The sequence below is a fragment of the Cyprinus carpio genome, chromosome A21 (assembly GCF_018340385.1).
Source record: "Cyprinus carpio isolate SPL01 chromosome A21, ASM1834038v1, whole genome shotgun sequence".
In the NCBI taxonomy this organism is placed as follows: Eukaryota; Metazoa; Chordata; class Actinopteri; order Cypriniformes; family Cyprinidae; genus Cyprinus; species Cyprinus carpio.
This window is the reverse complement of record NC_056592.1, coordinates 5,655,190-5,675,716: the sequence shown is the minus strand read 5'-3', so window position 1 is coordinate 5,675,716 and position 20,527 is coordinate 5,655,190. Positions and strand designations below refer to the sequence as shown.

Here is a 20,527-nt window from a genome sequence, read left to right as displayed (position 1 = left end):
ATTTCTGCAACAAGGTTAATCCACAAATTGAAGAGGTCCACGTGGATACACTTTCAGATCTCCAAAATGGATCCAAAACATTTTTCAGCCTGTGATTTGTCGTTCTATTGTTGTTGCAAAACGGATTTCGCGTAAAAACAAAGAACATTGTCTGTCCCCAGAGCGTGTGCAGGCTCCTCCATCACATCTCCATTTTTCTTTTTTTAACTTAATTATTTTTGCTGTTTTTTTGTTTTTATTTTTCTGTTGATTTGTTTTGTCATTTTCAGAGTCCTGGAGGCAAACATGTTGTGAACATTTTTTGTTGTTATGAAAAGTTGTGACCATTCAAAGCAGCACAATAAAGCCCAAGGGAAATTCATAGGAATGCTGCAGGGTGTCTATTGTTTTTTGGGTGAACTAACCCTTAATTGAGGTTTAGCTTTTTATTAGAAACGCAACTCAACAAAATCAAACAAATAGTCACTGTTCTGTCCAATTAATTATTTTAAAAAAAAAATAAAACTATATATTTAAATCAGTTAAATTTTTAATACCTATTAGGAATTTAGGACTTCTTAAAAGCTATATTGTCAGCTTTGCCAAACAAAGGGTTCATACTTGTTTTTTTAAACTGCATTGCTACTAACTCCTCTCCAATAGATGTGCAAAAGCTCAACCTCCTCTCCCACTCTGAAATCTCTGAAACAAGGTTACTCCACAATGAATGGGTTACGTGGATATTTTTCAGTGATTTGTAGTTATATTGTTGCAAAGCCGGACTTCTGTAAACAAAAGAACATGTCTGTCCCCAGAGCGTCATGCAGTGCTCCTCATCCATCTCACCCTTTTCTCACTTCACCAAGTTCTGCTTTTTGGTGCATTTCTGTTCATAGATCTTGGTGTTTTGTTACTTATCCATATTATGCTTTTCTTGGTTTTTATCTTGCAATTCTCTGCGGAGTAAGCAGCACAAATAAAAGCCACAAAAATCTGCTATGTCTTGTGATGTTTATATTAGGAAATCTTCTGTTTTTTCTTATGTTTTTTTTATTAGAGAAGCTAATCAAAATAATAAAAATAGTATGTTCTCCAAAAAAAATATAAATAAATACCCCAAAACTTTGTTTTTTAACTGCAGTGCTAACATATACTGTACTGTGCTACATTGCTTATGAGCAAAGATGCCTTTTAGACTGTCAAACTGACAAAAACAGAGAAAACACATTGTTGGAAATACAAAGTGTATAATTATACATCTTATACATAATAATCTACTGTATGTGTGTGTGTACAGAAAAAAAAATACCACTGCATACACTGTACAAAGTGAAAATGAGCATTTTGGGAGCAATTTAGGAGTATTGGTTGCAAAAGGAGATATTTCTACCTCATCTGCCCTATAAAAATGACTTCTGTTGCAGTCAGGTTGGATCATTCAAATAACATTATCGTATATAATAATAAAACCACTTGAATTAGATTAACACATTTTTTAGGTTTTACAGTCACTACAATACACATTCTGCAACCTGGATTCAAGGAAACTGAGTGTTCTTAAATGAACCAAGACTATTATTAAGTCTCCCACCAAGGTAAAAACCAACTCAGCAGATACGTATGTGCTTTACTGACTTCAGCAGTAAAACGTAGCTCTCCAGGCTGCGGAAGCATCAGGTTCAACAGCTTCTGCATAGGTCGTGTAGAGTGTCCTGGCCCCCTGATCTCCATCTGATAATGAATTCTGTGGAGAGAGATAAGTCAATCAAGACCAGCGTCGTGAGACTCTCAGCGCCTCCAGCCAAGAGCAGATCTCAGGCCGAAGAGCACAGGAGGAACCAGAGGTTTGGACGTGATTTTTTATTATTTTCTTGTAATATTTTCAACATTTTAGTACAATTATAAATGTCTTTATTTTTACTGGTACTTATACTTTTCATCAATTAAATGCATTCTTGGTTAATAAAACCATTGATTTATATGTTTTTTTGTTTGTTTGTTTTTTTATTATTATTATAATATTTTTTTTTTATCTTACTTACCCCAAACATTTATATCACAGTTTTCACAAAAACATTAAGCAGTACAAAAAATCTTTTCAACATTGACAATAATAAGAAATGTTTCTTGAGCAGCAAATTTTTGATTAGTAAAAAATATTAAAGTTATATTAATAAAGTTACAATAATAAAGTTGCATCAAAAACAACAACAACATAAAAGTGGCATAACTTGTAACATGACATATATATCCACTGCAATAAATAAAAAATAAAAAAAGTGTAAATGAGAAAAATGTATAAATAAAAATTGTGTTATTGTTATAGTAATGTTATTTTTAAGCATCTAATCAAAAGCCTTTAGATCAAAACTTTTTGGACTGGTAGTTTATGTTAAAAAGCTTTTCAACCTTTTACCTTGTTGGGTACTTAATAAACAAAAAAAAAAAAAAAAAAAAAAACACCTTTAACACTCTAACGAGGTTCCAATTAACTTCAAAGAGCAGGGAGCGTTTTCATCTCTGTAGAGTAAACATTTTTATTCACATGATAAATGGGTAACGTGCTGCAAGGTTAACTAAAGGTGTAATGATTTAGACAGACGAACAGAGATTTCATTTATATTACCACAGTGATAATCAATTTCTCTTCTGTAGTGGTACTGTCACCTTTATTAAAGTGACCAGGTTTACCCCACAAGAAGCTCTAACAGTAACAAAGGAGGCACTTTTAGTGACCAGAGACACATTTACTCCAGTTTGACGCGACAATAACAAGATGGCTAGTTGACAGACAGACAGACAGACAGACAGTCAGACATAGATAGATAGATAGATAGATAGATAGATAGATAGATGGATAGATAGATAGATAGATAGATAGATAGATAGATAGATAGATAGATAGATAGATAGATAGATAGATAGATACCTAAGTGTACATATTAGTACCTAAAAGGTACAAAGGTGTACCTTTTGAAAAGGTACTGCCCCAGTGACAGCTTTTGTACCTTTTTTTCTGAGAGTGTGAAGCTATTTTCTGTAAAAATAGCAATCAGCAAAAACAAAGGAGTCTATCATTAATAAGCTTGTCAGGCTACTGAAATCATCTGGGCTAATGTAAAATAGGTTGGATTAAGATGTTCCAGAGAGGCAGGCAGGACTCAGGAGGGAGAAATTGAAAGAGAGAGTAATCAGCAGGAGAACACAGCGTCTGTAGCTGAGATGTTCCACTAGCTAGTTGCTTAAAATACACACAAATATATTACTAGCATCTTGCATTCAAAACACACCTCGTTTCTCTGATTCACAGGATTAGAGACTTATTTTAATCAGCGGTAGCCATTATCTCCTCTTTGCTGCGTAATTATGTTTGTATCAAAATTGTGTGGCAATCAGCGCATGTTGCCTAAACTGAAGTGCTCATGGCTGAGAAAGAGCACACAATGTTTTAGATTTTAAAATTTTAAGTAAATATCAACTAAATTGCTGTCGGTTTTCTGCACAAAGCTATCATAAAAACCATGTGGGCTTCATTTTTATTATTTGATTTGATTTGACATACAATGGAATGAAATGTTATGCCTCATAGGACCAAGGTGGTACAGTACATATGTAAACATACATGAACAAACATAAAACATGAAGAAATATATAAACACATAACTTATATAAACATACTTACAAACATACATATGCTTATATAACATAAACATCTAACCTACATATACACATAGCTAACATATACTTCATACACATAAATATTTTCCATAATTTTATTTACAATTTATCATATATATTATTAAATTGTTAATTTTATTTTTATACTTTTATTTTAGATATTATTTTATATTGCATTTTAATTTATATATTACATTTTAGATCTTTATTCTATTTTATGTTTCATTGAATATGTTTATTTGTTTTCTTTTGTTTTATATTGCATTTAAAGGCATTCCTCAGACATACAGTAATGACAAAGACTGAATTAGAATTTTTTAGTGAGCTAAACCTTTAAAAAAAAAGTAGAGAAACTTCTAGTTTTGCATAAGATGCATATTTTCTTTTCCCGTACCATCTGCCAAGTCTGTGCACCTTTCAAGTAGTTTTTAGGCATTTTTGACATTTATATGCTTAATTGCTCTGCCATCTGGATATGCAATAGCAATAATTCACAGCATTCTATAGGGCTGTAGCTGTAGATGTACTGTATGCAGCATCATGTGCGGCTGCAGAGCTAGCAGCCGACTGAGCGGAGGAGCATGGAGGTACAGTGCTAACTGTGCTGAATACCTTCTGGGCTAACCGGGCCATTTTGCCTGGTATTGATTTGTTTTTCAGTCCATTCAGAGCAAAACGCAACTAGAAGGGCTGCATAACAGCACAGCTCCTGTTTGTGGCAGTGACAGATGCTCAGGAAAACAATGAGTAACACCAGGATCTGTGGCCCGTCTTTTCCTCTACATGAAATATCAAGCCTATTTTGCTCCTTAAAGTACAACAAATCAAAGAAAAAATTGAATCTTAGCCAGTAAATCACTATAAAGAAAATACAATAAAATAAATACAATGAGAAAGGGTTATAGAGTTACTATAAATCTATCTATCTATCTATCTATCTATCTATCTATCTATCTATCTATCTATCTATCTATCTATCTATCTATCTATCTATTTTAGGAAAATGCAATGAAATAAAAAACAATGAACCAATCATAGAGACAAATCACAATGCCACTATCTAAAAATTAAATGTTATTATTTATTGCTCAATTGCCATTTAATTTAATTTTGTAGATCACTTTCGGCAGGCTATGTGACATCATGAAACCCAGCTGCATAACAGTGAATAATCCAGAGTTTTAAGTGCCCTGAGATTATAGCTTTATGAGCACACGGACTTCATGGGGTTTGTTTTGGTTTCTTTGACCACATTGGTGATCCTATAATTTGGATGCTTCCTAACAGAGCTTCCACACAGCTGGCGATTTTATTTTTTGTGAAATATCATGATGATTATTATTAATTTCCCTCGTGTGTCTGAGCTATACAGAGGATTACACATCTGCTCAAGACCGCAAATCAATCCCTAGGGACCTAATCTCAAAAAACATGAGTCAAATTTAAAGCTTTATACACTCACATAAGGGCCTTTCAGTTAAACAAAGACATTCAAAATATTTTAAATATTTCAAACTCACGAGAATCCAAAACATTGACAAATTAGGCTACCAAATAAAGTGGTGTCTGAGACCTGAAAATCTGTATTTTAATTAATACAGCTACTGTAGGCATTGCATGTAAAAGCATGTGGAGACAAAATAAATAAATATCTTCCACTATTAAAAATAATATAATTAGTATAAATGAGTATAAGTAAAGTAAAATGTATATAATGTAAATGTATATAAGTAAAATGTAAATGTGAAAACTTTTTGTTTTCTATTTTCTAATGTGATCTCCAGAAAACACATTTCTTGCACAATTCTTACTCACAGTACTGACAACTGCATGCTGAACAAAATCAGCAAGTGTCCATTTAGAAACCAGCGTGAAGCAGAACTTTACCAGAACTCAACCGAAAAAACAGGGACGAGCGACTCTGCTTTTGAAAATTAAATGTAATGAAAAAGACAAAGGATGAACACTACAAATTAAATAATAATTAGACACTTGCACATAATGATTAAAGCAATTAAAGAGCTGTAGGTTAGAATTAAACGCTGAGTCAGTAATGAGCTGTGTTGTGTGTTGCGTGTCGAAGACTTCAGCTGCAGCATCTGTCTGGATTTAGCTGGCATCAGTACAAAGCTAAAGGAACTGCTTGTTCAGTGTGACCTAAACTGCACTATTAAATACATGTTCAGGGTTTCCAGGTCTGTGCCAAGCCAACCTCAATGGCATGCCAACATCTGCAATACTGCTTTTTTCTTTTTTTTCAAAAAGAGTTGCACGCCCAAGACAACGTGCAGCTCTGAAAATACAAACTGTGTGTGTGGTGGGGGGGCATGGGCTGCAGAAAAGTATAATGGACAATTCATTAATAACTACTTATTAATTTCTTAAATAGGTAAATATATAAATGTTTATTAATTTAAATAAATAAATATAGGACTTGGAAAGTAAGGATAATTAATTAGTAAGCACTTATTTCCTTATTTTTATTATACTTTTATTTTTAAAAAATTAATACATATTAACTATTTTTTTATTCAAATAAGTAAGTAACAAAGTATATAAATAAATATTTACTTATTCAAATAAATAAATACATAAATAAAGGACTTCGAAAGAAAGTATAATTAATTAAGGACTTATTTACTTTTTTATTACACTTTTATTTTAAATAAATAAATTTTAACCGTTTGTTCAAGTAAATAAATAAATAATCACATGTTTACTTAAAGAAAGGAAGTACTTAAAAAATAAGGATAATTGATTAATATATATTCATTCACTTATTTTTATTACATTTTTAATTGTATTTTATTTTATGTAAATAAATAAACAAATAATTTTTTTTAAATAGAATGAAAATACATAAATACATAAGTAAATGAGTGAATACATAAGTAAATAAATAAATAAATAAGCAAATAAAGTAAATAAACGATTTCTTATGTATTTAAATAAGTGAACAAACTAACAAACAAACAGACATGTGTATAAATGTTTTTACTTCTCCATGTTGAGATCACATGACTAGGTGAATACAGATTCAATTACTGGACACTTGTGCTCAAGGAATAAATTAAATTAATTAGGGCTGACTATGAACAACATATTTTTTTTCAAAGCCAATGGTAAAAACATCAGTAAACTTTTGTGCTCAGTCCAATACAGCTGTCATATTGACCTGCAAGCACCTTTAATGTTGTAGAACAACAGTATGTTCTATAATCTTTGTCATGACTGAATTTGCACTATGTTATTTAACATGAGCTGAAGGTTTAAGAGTTTGTTTTTAGTGACCTAAGAGCATTGCATAATGGGGGCGGTCTCCCGTCCCTCCTGCTTTGATTGTGATGATCTGTAGTGGTTTGATTACAGTTTAGCTCGGTAGAGGATTGAGCTGGAAGCCGCAGAGTCTGGCTCTTGTTTAGACAAGGATTAAAGGCTAACGCTTACATGGGCTAGAATAATATAATATAAAAAACTGAGAGGAGGGGGATGAATAAATGCATTCAATGAAGATTAAAAAGATGACCCGAGCATTAAGCCTGTAAATTAGCCTGTAGGCCTACTACTGTCTTTTGCAGCCGGTGCTGCCCACCGACCTTGCGACTGTGTTGGAACGTGGCAAATTCACATAAAGTGTTTAGTATATTGCTTTCTCTCGCTCGCAGAGAACCATTACATCATGATGAAATCCTTGTTAAGGAATGGCTGAAAATCTGCCATTTTAATCAGCCAATGGCAGACGTCGCTCTGAGGCAATATTAAACCTTGCATAAATGCCAGGATGCTCCGCACTGGCTTGAGCAGCACTAGAGATATTAATCATGTAAGTGAGCAGTAATGTTTATATGCCGTTTTTAAGCTGTTTCATGACTCCTGATTATGATTACATATATTACCCCTGTGATGCATGAATGATTAAATCACAGAGGAAAGAAAATGATCCAGTTATTTAATAAGACCAATTAATCCGAATGTCTTTTTTCTTTTTTTGCAAATTGTATGAATGATTAAATAAATGAATAAATAAAATAAAAAAATAATTAGTTAGAAAAATAAACATTCACATAAATTATTATATCAAAAAGTAAAATGTGTATATTTCCTGACACTTCAGTAATATGGTGAAATTATTAAAGAAATAAAATATTTCCGGTTACTATTACCACTGTTATTTACCATTTTGAACATATGATGCCATAAAAATATAAATTCCGAATTTAAAATTCTACATATTTTTATTACAGTATTATTTAAAAAATATAATTAAATTGTAAGTAAAATCTGGGGTGGTTTTGATGTCACATCACACCCAGCGCTTATAATAAACAACATTAGTGTGCACTGGTGTGGATGCTAGTTATAGTTATACAGTAGTTATCATTATAGTTATTGTGCTTTGTATGAACAAGCTTTCACCAATTTGGAAAAATGAAAAATAGTCAAAAAATTGCCATGAAATTGTGTTGGGTTGAAACAGCCTTTGTTTTACAAACAAATACTGTAGCCCATCTCAGTAACCCTTGACTCAATATGGTTCCTTTATATCCTATTCTAAAACAGATGTTAGGAGTAAAGGTGCGTTCACACTGACATGAAATAAATTGCTGGAGGTCACAGAGTCTCTGTATTACAACTGTATTACTCTCATTTGCATAAAGTTAAACTGTGTATAATTTGTCCCCTTGCTAACAGTTGCTACTCCTCTGGAAACTTGTTGAAAATGGACTTTTGGTTGTTGCAAATCGCTGTCTGCACAAATGCCTCTTAATTCTGATGAACAGTGCTTGCATGCACTAAACAATTCAAACAAAAAAAGCAAGTAAATCACATGAAGTCAGTAACATAATCTGGATTACACATATTAGGTAACTGCTTTCTGATTATGTTTAGATTACTTTGACCTAACGCATTTATCACATAGACTTGAATGGAATTATTGTGTACCGTGATAATAAGTAAACAACAACAAAACAAAGAGAAAGAAAACATTTCATTATTTGTTAACAATATCATGACATCCATTACCTGTTATCATTATCATAAACGCATTAAAATGCATTACCTTAAATTAGAGTTTCACAAAATGGGATTCGTGAAAAAACTGTAGGATGTTGGTGAAAGGCTAATGAATTCAAAAAAATGTCAAGTAAATATTTTAGGTCAAAGGGGCTCGGCTCACAAAAAAAGCTTGTGAACTTCTACATTACATGAACAAACATTAATAAATATGAAAACATGATATTACATGGCCAAAGTTTTCCAGGTTCTAAATATTTTGTCCAGACGTCTTATGAGCATTTTAAAATGTAAGATAATTGAATTACAAGTATTTATTTTTGGAATCTGATTACGTAATTCAGGTTACATGTAATCAGTTACTTTCCAGCACTACTAACACACTTAACAAAGCACCATTATAATGAAGAGTGTCCTGTGCTGGTCAGCAAACCCCTGAGCGTTCATTTCCAGTCCAAGCACGCTCAAAACCCCTCTGATCAAGTTCAAGCTCAGCCCTCCAGAGTAAACCTGCAGGTGCTCGCAGGTTTGTGCGCATGCATGTATTCATGTGATGCTGTGCTGATTTATGCAGCCCTTGCAGGAGGTTCATTGTTCAAACAGTTGTGAGCAGGCAGCTGCCTGGTCAGATAAGCCATTAGAGATGAGAGCTCAGTCCAGGACTACACGGACACTTTTCTAACTAATGCATTAATAACTCATTCTCATTGCACTGATGTATTCAAAGCCAGACCTGAGAAAGAGCTGCAATGCTTTCCTTATTTTCTCCCATCTCGATTGCTTTTCTTTCATGACATTCTTAGGGAACAGAAATTAGTAATGTTCGTAGGAACTGACCCATGTTTTTCAGATGTCTCAAAGCCCTCTGGCGACCACCAACGTCATCATACTCCTGTGTGGTTTGATACAGCAGCTGGTCAAACGGCTGAGTCAGCTGAGCTTCCCCAAATAAACTGCAAGAGAAAGAGCTGGTTGGGACATTTCAGAATTGCAGTAATTGGCTTTGTCTCATTACAAATAAATAAATGGAAAACAGAGATGCAAGAACATTAGCCAAAAAAGCCTAATCTATTTCAGTCAGGTTTAATTTTATTTGCCCTACTGCATTATTTAACGTTATATTAGATATAACGTACAGCCATTAAATAAATTTAAAAAATAACTTAAGTACTAAAATACTTTAAGTAAAACAATAACTTAGTGTAAAAATGCAATTGACTATATATACAAAAATAATAAAAAAGAAAATTAAGAGAAACATAAAACATTAAATTAGAAATGAACAACAAGTTAAACAATACCTTACTGTCTGGACATTATCCATTCATTTAACATACATTTCCATTAACAGTAAAACACTAATAAAAGATGAATAAAACAAATTATACATTTAAATGAATAATTGCAAAGAAAATAATAATAATAATAAAAAAATAAAAATAAAACCTATTATGGTTTAATTATTTTCATGAGAAGCAGTGTGGGACACCCCTATAAACATTTGCAGGATCTGTGGTGAGAAAGGTTATTAATATCCAGTGAGATCTCGTTCAGAATATGAGTCCCCATTTACCAGTTGCCTCTAAACAACTCAGAGACAACCCACCCTGAGACAGGGCTTCTCCAGACAAAACATTACATTTATCAAAGACTCTGCTTCCAAACATCATAAACTCACAGCTGAGAAACATGTTTCAGAACAAAAACAAATCAATGCACTGATAATAACAGCAAGCAAAGAAACAAGAAGAGTGAAAGCGAAAGTGGAGATTGGAGATTCATGCTGGCACTGACTCCGGTAGTTTGTCACTTGGGTGTTCCAGTCTACGTTTTTCCTCTGGGATGGATGGGATGAGTCATTTTCTATTGTATTTATAGCACTGCTGTTCAACTTACTCAGCAAGGTATTCTCTCGGCTTTGCTGAGTTGGTTACAAACCGAAGTCAAATAACAAATGTGATTTTGTGTTTAAGTACGTAAGTCACCAGCCTCCCACTGTTTAGATGCACACACGACCCCCAGCAAAAGGCTGTGAGTCCCTCTTATAAGATAACTTAAGAAAATTCCCCAATAAACCACTCAATGATTTCTATTATATTGAGCTGGCTCACCATACTGAATTCTACTGAGTAACTAAAGCAGCCCAGTTCAGCTGACTGAATTATTTAAACCCAAGCAACCCAGTTTGAATACAAGAGACTCATTGTTCAGCTTTGTCTTTTCAAAATGAAAATGTAACCTTAAAATAACAAACATGAAGATACAGAAACACTGTTTCTAGCCTCCTGTTAGTTGCAAAAATAACTCTACAATCACTGTTTTATAATGGATGGCTGCCTTCAGTGAATATTATAAAAAATAAAACTAAATAATAAGAATTTGTAAGAGACATGAAATCTAAAGAATTTGTATGAAATAGTGAGAGACCTGAAAAATTTGCACGAGATGACCAAAGTTTAAGAATTTCTATAAGATATAAGAATTTGTAAAAATCCCATATCCCAATAGCGAACCACGTCACATCTAAAGACGAGAATATCATAAACACTTTTTGCTTTTTCAGTTATGTTTGCTGCATCTTGTTGTGCAGAAAACACACTGCAGTCTCAACATAAAATCATTTTAATAAGGCAGTCAATGCTCTGGAGTACAAAAGTGAAGGTATTCACAAACAACAACATTAAAAATATTTCTCCCACACTGACACGCTCTCACTTCTAATGGCTGCAGATGTAATATGCATTTCGGACTGTCTGGCCTTTCTGTGGTAAATTTAGAGACATGTCAGAGTGTGGTGTGAAGTTTCAGCAGGGCCGCCTTACGGATTAGCCTCAGAGAGACACATTAAAAAATGATAACACAGGGTTTGGCAAAAACGTCAGCATTATATAATCAGAGGAAGAGAGAGAGAGAGAGAGAGAGAGAGAGAGAGAGCTGAGGATGAGAGGAAAGAGTGAAAGCCCAGCGGCTCGAAACTTCACCTCTCTCTCCAACCACCTCCAAACATCAAAGGATTCACTTTATTACTTTAGCTTTGATTAAATCGGAGTGTTTTTCAAAATTTCACAAGGAAACTTTAAGCATGTGTAAGTATATGTATGAACACATAAGGGAATTTCATGGATTTTTTTTAAAAGACATTAAACATGAAATTAAAATTGAAGTAATAATCCATGTTGCCATGGCAACATAGATGCATAAACCATAAAATTACTGTAATTTTTTTTAAACAACTTTGCAGTTCAAACTGTACAAAAGTGTTAATCAGTGTGTTTTTAATTGCGCTTAACTTGAATCAGGGATATCTCTTTAATACAGTTCTGGCCTTACTGTAAAAAAATAATAAATTATTTCTAAAGAAAGCCTGTTAATCTTTAATATTTATTGTGTATATTTAATTAATTGTTTTTTTAAGTATATCTGTTAATCACGAAACCCCATGGTAGGGAACATATGATCACTCCATAGGGTGCATTAATACAAAGCCATGCACACATAAAAATAAAGCTAAAGAAAGGTGTGACTTCCCGTGTTTTTCTGTTGGCTTTGCAGTCTGTTATTTTCTTGAATCAAATCTGGTTTGCTGTGCTTGTCCTGTTTCTCATTCAGAGGTTATTTATGAAAATATCCTTATAAAGTATGATGATAATGTCATTTCTTTTGAACTGTAAGTATTGGCTAGGTACATAAATAATCCCAGTTCATAGAGGGTAGGTACATGTTTTATTTTTTTTGTGTTGTTTGTTTTGGATTGTTACATAAATAATCCCAGTTATGTTTATCTACACATCTCTCTTGTTCAATCTGGTTTTATTCCTTTGCTTCTTGATTTGAGAGTGCTCTTCCAAAGAGATTTTCGGCTCTATATGAGCCACTTCCTTTGGCAGAGAACTTTATACAATCTCACTGGAGCAGCATGATTCATATAATGGCACTGTTGAAAACACAAACACTTCCACACACACACAAAAGACCAACATTAGTTTTGGTCATGTAATCATAAAGACACAGAGATTATAATATTTTTATAATTATAAATAAAATTATATTTATATTTAATAAATAAAGTACAATGTGACTGTATGCAAATAATATTTTTCATAATAAAAAAAAATGTAAAATATAATAATGCATTTGTGTGTGTGTGTGTGTGTGTGTGGGTGGTGTGTGTGTGTGTGTGTGTGTGTGAGAGAGAGAGAGAGAGATACATCTTTCACTGACTTCTTTTCGCACTTGGGCTTCAGTCTTTCCCCAGTTTGAAACCCAAATAAAATGTTTCTCATCAGACCCAATTAAATTAAACTTGTTCTCATCACTAAAGTAACCTTTGGACCAGTTCTCCTCTGTCCATATTTCCTCATCAAAGATGAGCCTAGCCTTTTGATTATTTCTGCTGATGAGAGGCTTGGTCACTGCAGAGTGCGTTTTCAGATCCTCACCCTGTTCAGCGCTGAACTGGCAAGCAATTCCATCTGCAGTGTTGAACCGATTCCTCATTGAGAATCTCCGCATTGTGCTGTCTTCTCATTCATTTGTCTTACGTGGACGCCCCGCCGTTTGAGGAGACTTGAATGAATAAGTGTCATTGTAAACCTACAATATTGGAGAAATCACAGATTTTGAATGACCAACCTCTCTTGCAATGGTTGAAAGGGTCATCCCTTTGGCCTTCTGTCACAAGGTTTTAGTCTTCTTAAAGTGGCCTGCAATCTTACAATCACAGTGATAATTGGAGGAATGTTTCCAGTTAAATAGGGTTTGTCATATAATTAAGGAAATTAGCACCAGGTGCCAGATTAACACCAATAATTTGGATGTATCTGTAAGTGTTATTTTTCAAATATCTCATTCATGTTTTTTTTAATACCCTGTGCTTTAGAATACAATTAATATATGAAAAATGCTTTAGAATTTTGATCTCCACTGTGTGTGTGTGTGTGTGTGTGTGTTTTTGTTTTTTTTTTTGTGTGTTGTTTTTTAGGTAACATTTCTAATCTAAAATACTGTAATATATTAAAAACATATATATATATATATATATATATATATATATATATATATATATATATATATATATATATTATATTAGCAGTTAAATGAAATAAATAAAAACAAACATTTTGTCAATTATAACTTATGAGGACAATCTCTGCTGCTAAACTAACACACACACACACAAACAGATTTTAGTGAGTGTGTGGCTAAAAAAAATGAATGTAATGTGCTTCAGAACATTCAGAGCTGTAAAGTGTTTGTGTTTCAGACACTAGGGCTGTAATAAGTTCAAACTGTTCTTTCCTTCAATCAATGTATTTTCCCTGTCTCACACAACATCTACACCTCCACACACACTTATATAAATAAGAGCACACTGCAGTCTAGTATAACGCTGACTCAGACCACTTTTCAAGTTGATGGATTTGATAAAGCACAAGAACTACAGAGTTTCTCCAATATACTTGTAAAACGGCAGAGGAAAAGTCAGACGGGGTGACTGGGGATGTGTGGAGGAAAAATACTACCAAACAGAACAACAAAGACAAAATGTGTGAGAGGAAAATAAAGAAATCAATAAAGCTTTCATGGCAGATATTCAAATAAAACTCAACGGTGAAGAAATTAGGGAGCAATCTCAACCCTCCCACTTAACAGTAAAGCAAGAACAGCAGCAGCAGGAATCCTCCTCGCACCACTTAAGAACCAACACTGAAAAACAATTTAGGATGAAGCATATCTGCAGCAGAGACCTGCCTCGGCACAAAGCACATCAAAAAGGAAATATCTCATGGAGGGGACCGTTAACGCTGCGTCCTCCATCCCTGGTAATTTCATCATGCTGAGAGAGAAATATTCAAAGCATTTCCAATCAGTCTGCAAGTACAATGACAACTGTGGAAAGTGCTGACTGTGATTGAGAAGCAATTTTACTTTAACAAACTTTTATCAAGAGAGGCTGAGGGTTGAGGGTGAATCTGGAATTACTTATGACCAAACAGAGGGGTCATTCTGAGGTTACAGGTCGAGATGAAAGGTGATAGGTCATGACAGCCCTGAAACAAACCATCCATCTCACATTACAATATTTCACTTAAGAGAGAGATTGCGTGTTTAAAAGAGACTAAATAAACTTTGGGGTCGGTAAGATTTTTTAAAGTTATTGAAATAAGTCTCTTTTGCTCACCAAGCCTGAATTTATTTGATAAAAAAATGCATTTAAAAAAGTATTTTTTTTTAAAATATGATCCAGAAATCATTCTTATATGCTGATTTGCTGCTCAAGAAGAAGTATTTTTTATTATCAATGTTAAAAAGAGTTGTGCTGGTTAATATTTTGGTAAAAAACACTTAATATTTTGGATTTTTTTTATGAAATTTATTTTAAATATTATCTTTTTTGTAACATTATATATGTCATTACAGTCACTTTGGTCGATTAAATGGATCTGCGAAATAAAAATAATAATTAGAAAAAAAAAAAATCGATCAATGTAACCAAATGTTCAAAAAGGGAGAGCAAAGGAAAATAAAGAAGGTCAATTGAAAATATTAAAATCAGGGTTGAAAAATATCTGTGGCTTGTGGCAAAAATGTCGCCAAAAATGAACAACATGCCTCACAAATTCAAGATAATGCAAATGTCTCTGAAATGAAACGTCTCTGCATAATTAAACTAAATTAGGGATGTCACGATTAAAATAAAATGTTGAAATTAATGAAAACATCCGCTTACCTTGCATCACATTTCCTTTTACGTGTTGTTTTTTGCAGCACTGAGAATTGTAACCAATTACACATGTTTCTGGTGAGCTTATAAATGCATTGACCAATCAGAGGCATTCAGATCAGTCAGTGCTGAAAACACCAGAGTTCACGCTGCACTCACTGAATGAATTTTGTTAACTCTGGAAGCCTTCTTTAATCTCAAATTCATCTAACATTATAAATAACAAACTGCAGAGATACGATGTAAGTAAGAGATTCGTTTCGCCTTGTAGACAGCTTGAGTGTATACTTTCAAAGATGTGATGATAAAATAAAAATGTTGAAATTATTTATGTCTTCTATGGTTTTTGACTTGGCGATCACATAAGCTCCTCAGGAAGCTGTAGGCTATATCAGATGGACCAGAGTCAAAGGCACAAACACTCATGTGTTTGAGCAGGACTGATGTGTCCAATTTCCAGTCAGTCAGAGCGAAGGTTATCATCGGAGCAGCATCAGACCCACGGGATCAGAAGTCTGTCACCCGGGTACCGACAGCACCGTCACACTCCAGAAAGTCCTAGACAACAAATCCTCACAACTCATACTCTGTCTATGACTGTGCAGTGTGCCGTATGATGATGGATGGAACTTTAGCACAGGATCAAACTCCAGAACCACCGCAGAGCAGCTTTCAGGGTAGTTGTACCTCATGCTGCAGCACTCACAAACTGATGCATACACTGCACGCATATACTGAACAAAACTCTCCAGAAATCACATTGAAATCTCAATGGCAACATCCAGGAGTGAGTACAGAAACACACACACACACGCACAGGGTTTAAAGTCACATTTACATATTTAAGGTACTAGATTGATACAGCTAACACTTTGAGAAGAAACTAGGCTTAATTGTGGGTTTTGGTAAAGTTAGTCAGGTCAACAAATCAAAACTTAAAAAGATTAAGTGTTTTGTCTGAGGGATAAAAAAGTAGGAATTTACAATAAAAAAATGTTGTATGTAAGTATACATTAATATTTTACTGTGAAATAAACAGACTCATGTACTGTGTGGGGAAAATAATAATTAAAAAAATCTAAAATAAATAATAAATACATAAAAATATTCCCATAAAATGAAGTAGTTTAAACTATTTTATATTTGATAAACATTAACATATTACACTTTTATTTATGTTATAATATAAAAGAAAAACATATGACACACAGCATGTACAGTAGATAACATAGTACTTATTACACACACACACACACACACACACACACGCAAAATCATTCTTACGATAAAATAATTATATATATTAGGAATCATTAATATTTCAATATTTGATTTAACTAATATATATATATATATAATATATATATATATATATATATATATATATATATATATATATATATATATATATATATATAAATCTCAACAATTCAGTGAGCAGAATTTTTTTTATTTATAGTATAATACAAATTAAATATAAAATCATTTTACAATAGAATAATTTGATATATATTAGTATGCATTAATATATATTTTTGTGAATTAAATAGATATTAAATTAGATAAAAACCTAAAAAAATTTAATTCTGCGCATCACAAAATTCGTCTATACATTTACTACTAATAATAATTGTGGCAATTGATGTCAGATAAATGGCACCTAAAAACAAAGCCAACTGTGTTTGGTCATTTTACATTTGACACTTTTGCTTCTTATGTAGGATCTTTTTGAGTTTGTTACTAGTTTTAGGGTGACAGAGAAAGAGATAAAGAGTACTGGGAATAGAAGTAGTCCCCCTCTTCCCCTTATTCCATCTTTTTAACATCTTTCTTTTCCTCTTTTATTTAGATAAAAGAGTAGTAGGTGATAAATCAAGTTCACATTTAAAACAGCAAGACTTGCAGCCTCAATGCATGAGCTGCACACCTATATACATGCCGATATATAACAACTCCAGATAACAGCCACACACTTGTCTCTCTCACACACACAACATTGTAATTCAACTCAATTCAGTATTCGAAGCTCAGCCAATTCATTTCCACACTCAAACAGAAAACAATGCTGTTGGTCAAAGTCATGCCAACTGAGCTAGTGCTGGAAATGAAGTCTCACACAGCTGTGTGATCTGTGCCTGACGCTGGTGTTTGCTGAGGTCACACTCATGCAGCGTATGACACAGGAAACTATCAAGGAATTCTAATGACATCACAGGAAGTGGCATGAACACAGACAATAAAGGGTAAAAAAGGCTATTCTATATTAAAGTAAAATGTATTTATTCATTATGAAGGAATAATATTATATAATGATATAATATACGAAAATAAATATATGTAAATTGTAAATGTACATTTTAATGTAAATTGCAGTCTTAACAGACTATCAGAGGGGGGTGATTAAAAGTTGTTCCTCATAATGCTGCAAATATTTTAGTGATCTAAAACTTTCTGCTGTGCTCCACTGGGAAATTCAGGCATGCTACGGCTTTGGGAATTAATTAGTCTAAAAGTATCACATCAGAGATTCGGGAAACCCAAATAAAACAATCTTTACAACCTTCCCCTACTGGGAACTCATAAAAAAAACTGACTTTACCACAAAAAAATCAGAGCAGAGGGTGGAACGTAAGCAAAAACGGATCAGGGTACAGGCTTATGGTGTCCGGTTAATCAAATGCATGTAGATACTAATTTATGAATGCACAGTCTGTTTAGTTTAGATTGAGCATTTCTGTTTGCATTATACTTGGAGTGAAAACCTGGCCAGATGGATTTCAGGAAATACGAACAAGGAGTTAAATAGCCACTAAACAAATCTAGATGCTAAAATCAATTTGACCAGAACATTCACTGGCAATGTTCAACAGATTATTGTCAGTTTTTCCATAGTTTGATATGCTCCACCTACAATTTTCACCCATATTAAGACAGCATTAACCTTCTGGAGTCAACAGAGGCATCGGCATGATCACAAGGATTTTAAAGAGCTTATAATCACTATTTTGTTATTGAAAATAAACAAGTATAAAGACTCACATGCCTGTAACAGACTAGAATAATAAAATAGAATTTCATTATACAATATAGCAACACAATAAGTGTGAATTTATGTAAAATATATTATTATTATTATTTAAAGTAATATAGAAAGCATGGTAATAATAATAAGAAGAATATATTACAAAATATACTGTAAATAATTAATAATTACCAAACTTTTGATATTGTTTTAAATATAATACTTAAAAAGTAAAAAAAAAAAAAAATGTAAATAATAATAATAATAATAATTGACATAACATTTCACATGGGCGCATAATAATATAATTTAATAATTTATTTAAACTGTGATGTAACAAAATAACATAACATCCATGTGAATATATAATTTTTTTTTATTATATTCTAAGTAATATTTAAAAAGTATGGCAATAATATTCATTTCACTATATCTTAAAATATACTTTATTTTTTTTAAATCATACTTAAGACATTGTTTTAAATGTTAATTATAAATAAAATGAATAATTTTATAATTAAATCTTTTTATATAAATTCCATTGAATGTTATTTGTTATAGTATACTCATTTTAATACACTTTAATGTACATTTTTTCATAATTGAGATATTGTTTTAAATATTAATTATAAATATAACAAATAAATATAATTTTATTTAAATTCACATTGTTATTTGTTATAGTATAGTTGATTTTTGTATATATTCAAACTTAAAACCCCTAACCTAAGGGACTAGAAATAGTTTTTCAAGCCACACTTACTACCTTCTTAAGAAATCAGCACATCCAAATGCCATTACTGACAGTTTAACTAAGATTATTGTCCATCGCTTTGCTGTTAAACCTAAGCAGGTGTACATGTAGACTCAATGCAGAGCAAATGAGGTAAAAGCCCACATGGGGCTGCTGGCAGCTGTCACCAGGTAACAGGAGATGGAAGAGTCATTTGTCAACATCAGAAAGAATGACAAAAGGAGACACAGAGCCGGGAGAGGTCAGTGCAGCTGTCAGTCACTACTCTAATGATCCTGGTGGCTAGTGAAGAGTGGGCGGGGTTGAATATACCTTGAGAAATTTCTCCTATTGCTCTCATTTCTTGCTCACAAAGCTTTTTAACATCACCTGCTTCATGTTACCTAATCCATGTCTTTTCATTCTCTGGGTACAGCAGATCCAGCAGGGATTAGGTGAGCCAGACCCTATCTAGCCAATGAGAGCGAGAGACGGGGCTGTGCGAACAGGCCGTGGCCTCGTGCTGGGAAGAAACACTGAGAACCGCAGCTCAATCTCAATCAAAACACTGGCCCCTACTGGACAGGAGAGGTCCTGCAGTGTTAACTGCCACAAAAGTTCATTATTCATGCTGCAAGATGTTCAAATCAAAGCAACAAGGCCTGCATTACAGAACAAGGAAACACTAATAGTGGAAACATTAACACAACAGCAGAATATAGATGGCAATCCATAGTAAATATATGGGGGCGGATACAACTTTACAATATTCTATAATCACTTTACTTCTTTAAATATACAGGATGTATGAGATTTTTAAAATGTTTTTGCTCATCAAGGCTGGAATTATTAGATCAATAATAAATGCAGTAAAAACATTAAAACTGTGAAATATTACAATTTAAAAGAACTGTTCTCTATTTTAATATATATTAAAATGTAATTTATTACTCTGATGTAAAGCTGAATTTTCAGCATCATTACTCCAGTCTTCAGTGTTACAAGATTCTTCAGAAATTATTCTAATATGCTGAAACATTTCTTATTACTATCAATATTGAAGTGTTTTTGCTACTTAATATTTTGTGAACCAGTGATACAGTTTTCTGTATCCTTTAATGAATATAAAGTTCAAAAGAAAAGTGTTTATTTTATTATATTATAACAAGTCTTTACTGTCAGCCCTCCTTTTCTTCTTTCATTTTTTATTTTTCTGTCACTTTTAATCAATTTAATTAATATTTGTTGAATAGAATAAATATAATAATAATAATAATAAATAAATATTATTTTAAAAAATCTTACTGATTCTAAACTTCAGCACAGTAGTGTACTATTTTAAACATTAGAATATTTTTTAAATATTATGTGATGA

At 32.8% G+C, this 20,527-nt stretch overlaps 1 long non-coding RNA gene across 1 annotated transcript; it reads right to left on the bottom strand.

The window, feature by feature from the left end:
• Window positions 1–1,332: 1,332 nt before the first annotated feature.
• Window positions 1,333–13,506, bottom strand: LOC122134783. The gene is made up of 3 exons (XR_006153080.1): window positions 13,306–13,506; window positions 9,511–9,626; window positions 1,333–1,723 (listed from the first exon to the last, which is right to left on the bottom strand). It is a non-coding gene; the product is annotated as an uncharacterized LOC122134783 (long non-coding RNA).
• Window positions 13,507–20,527: the final 7,021 nt, after the last annotated feature.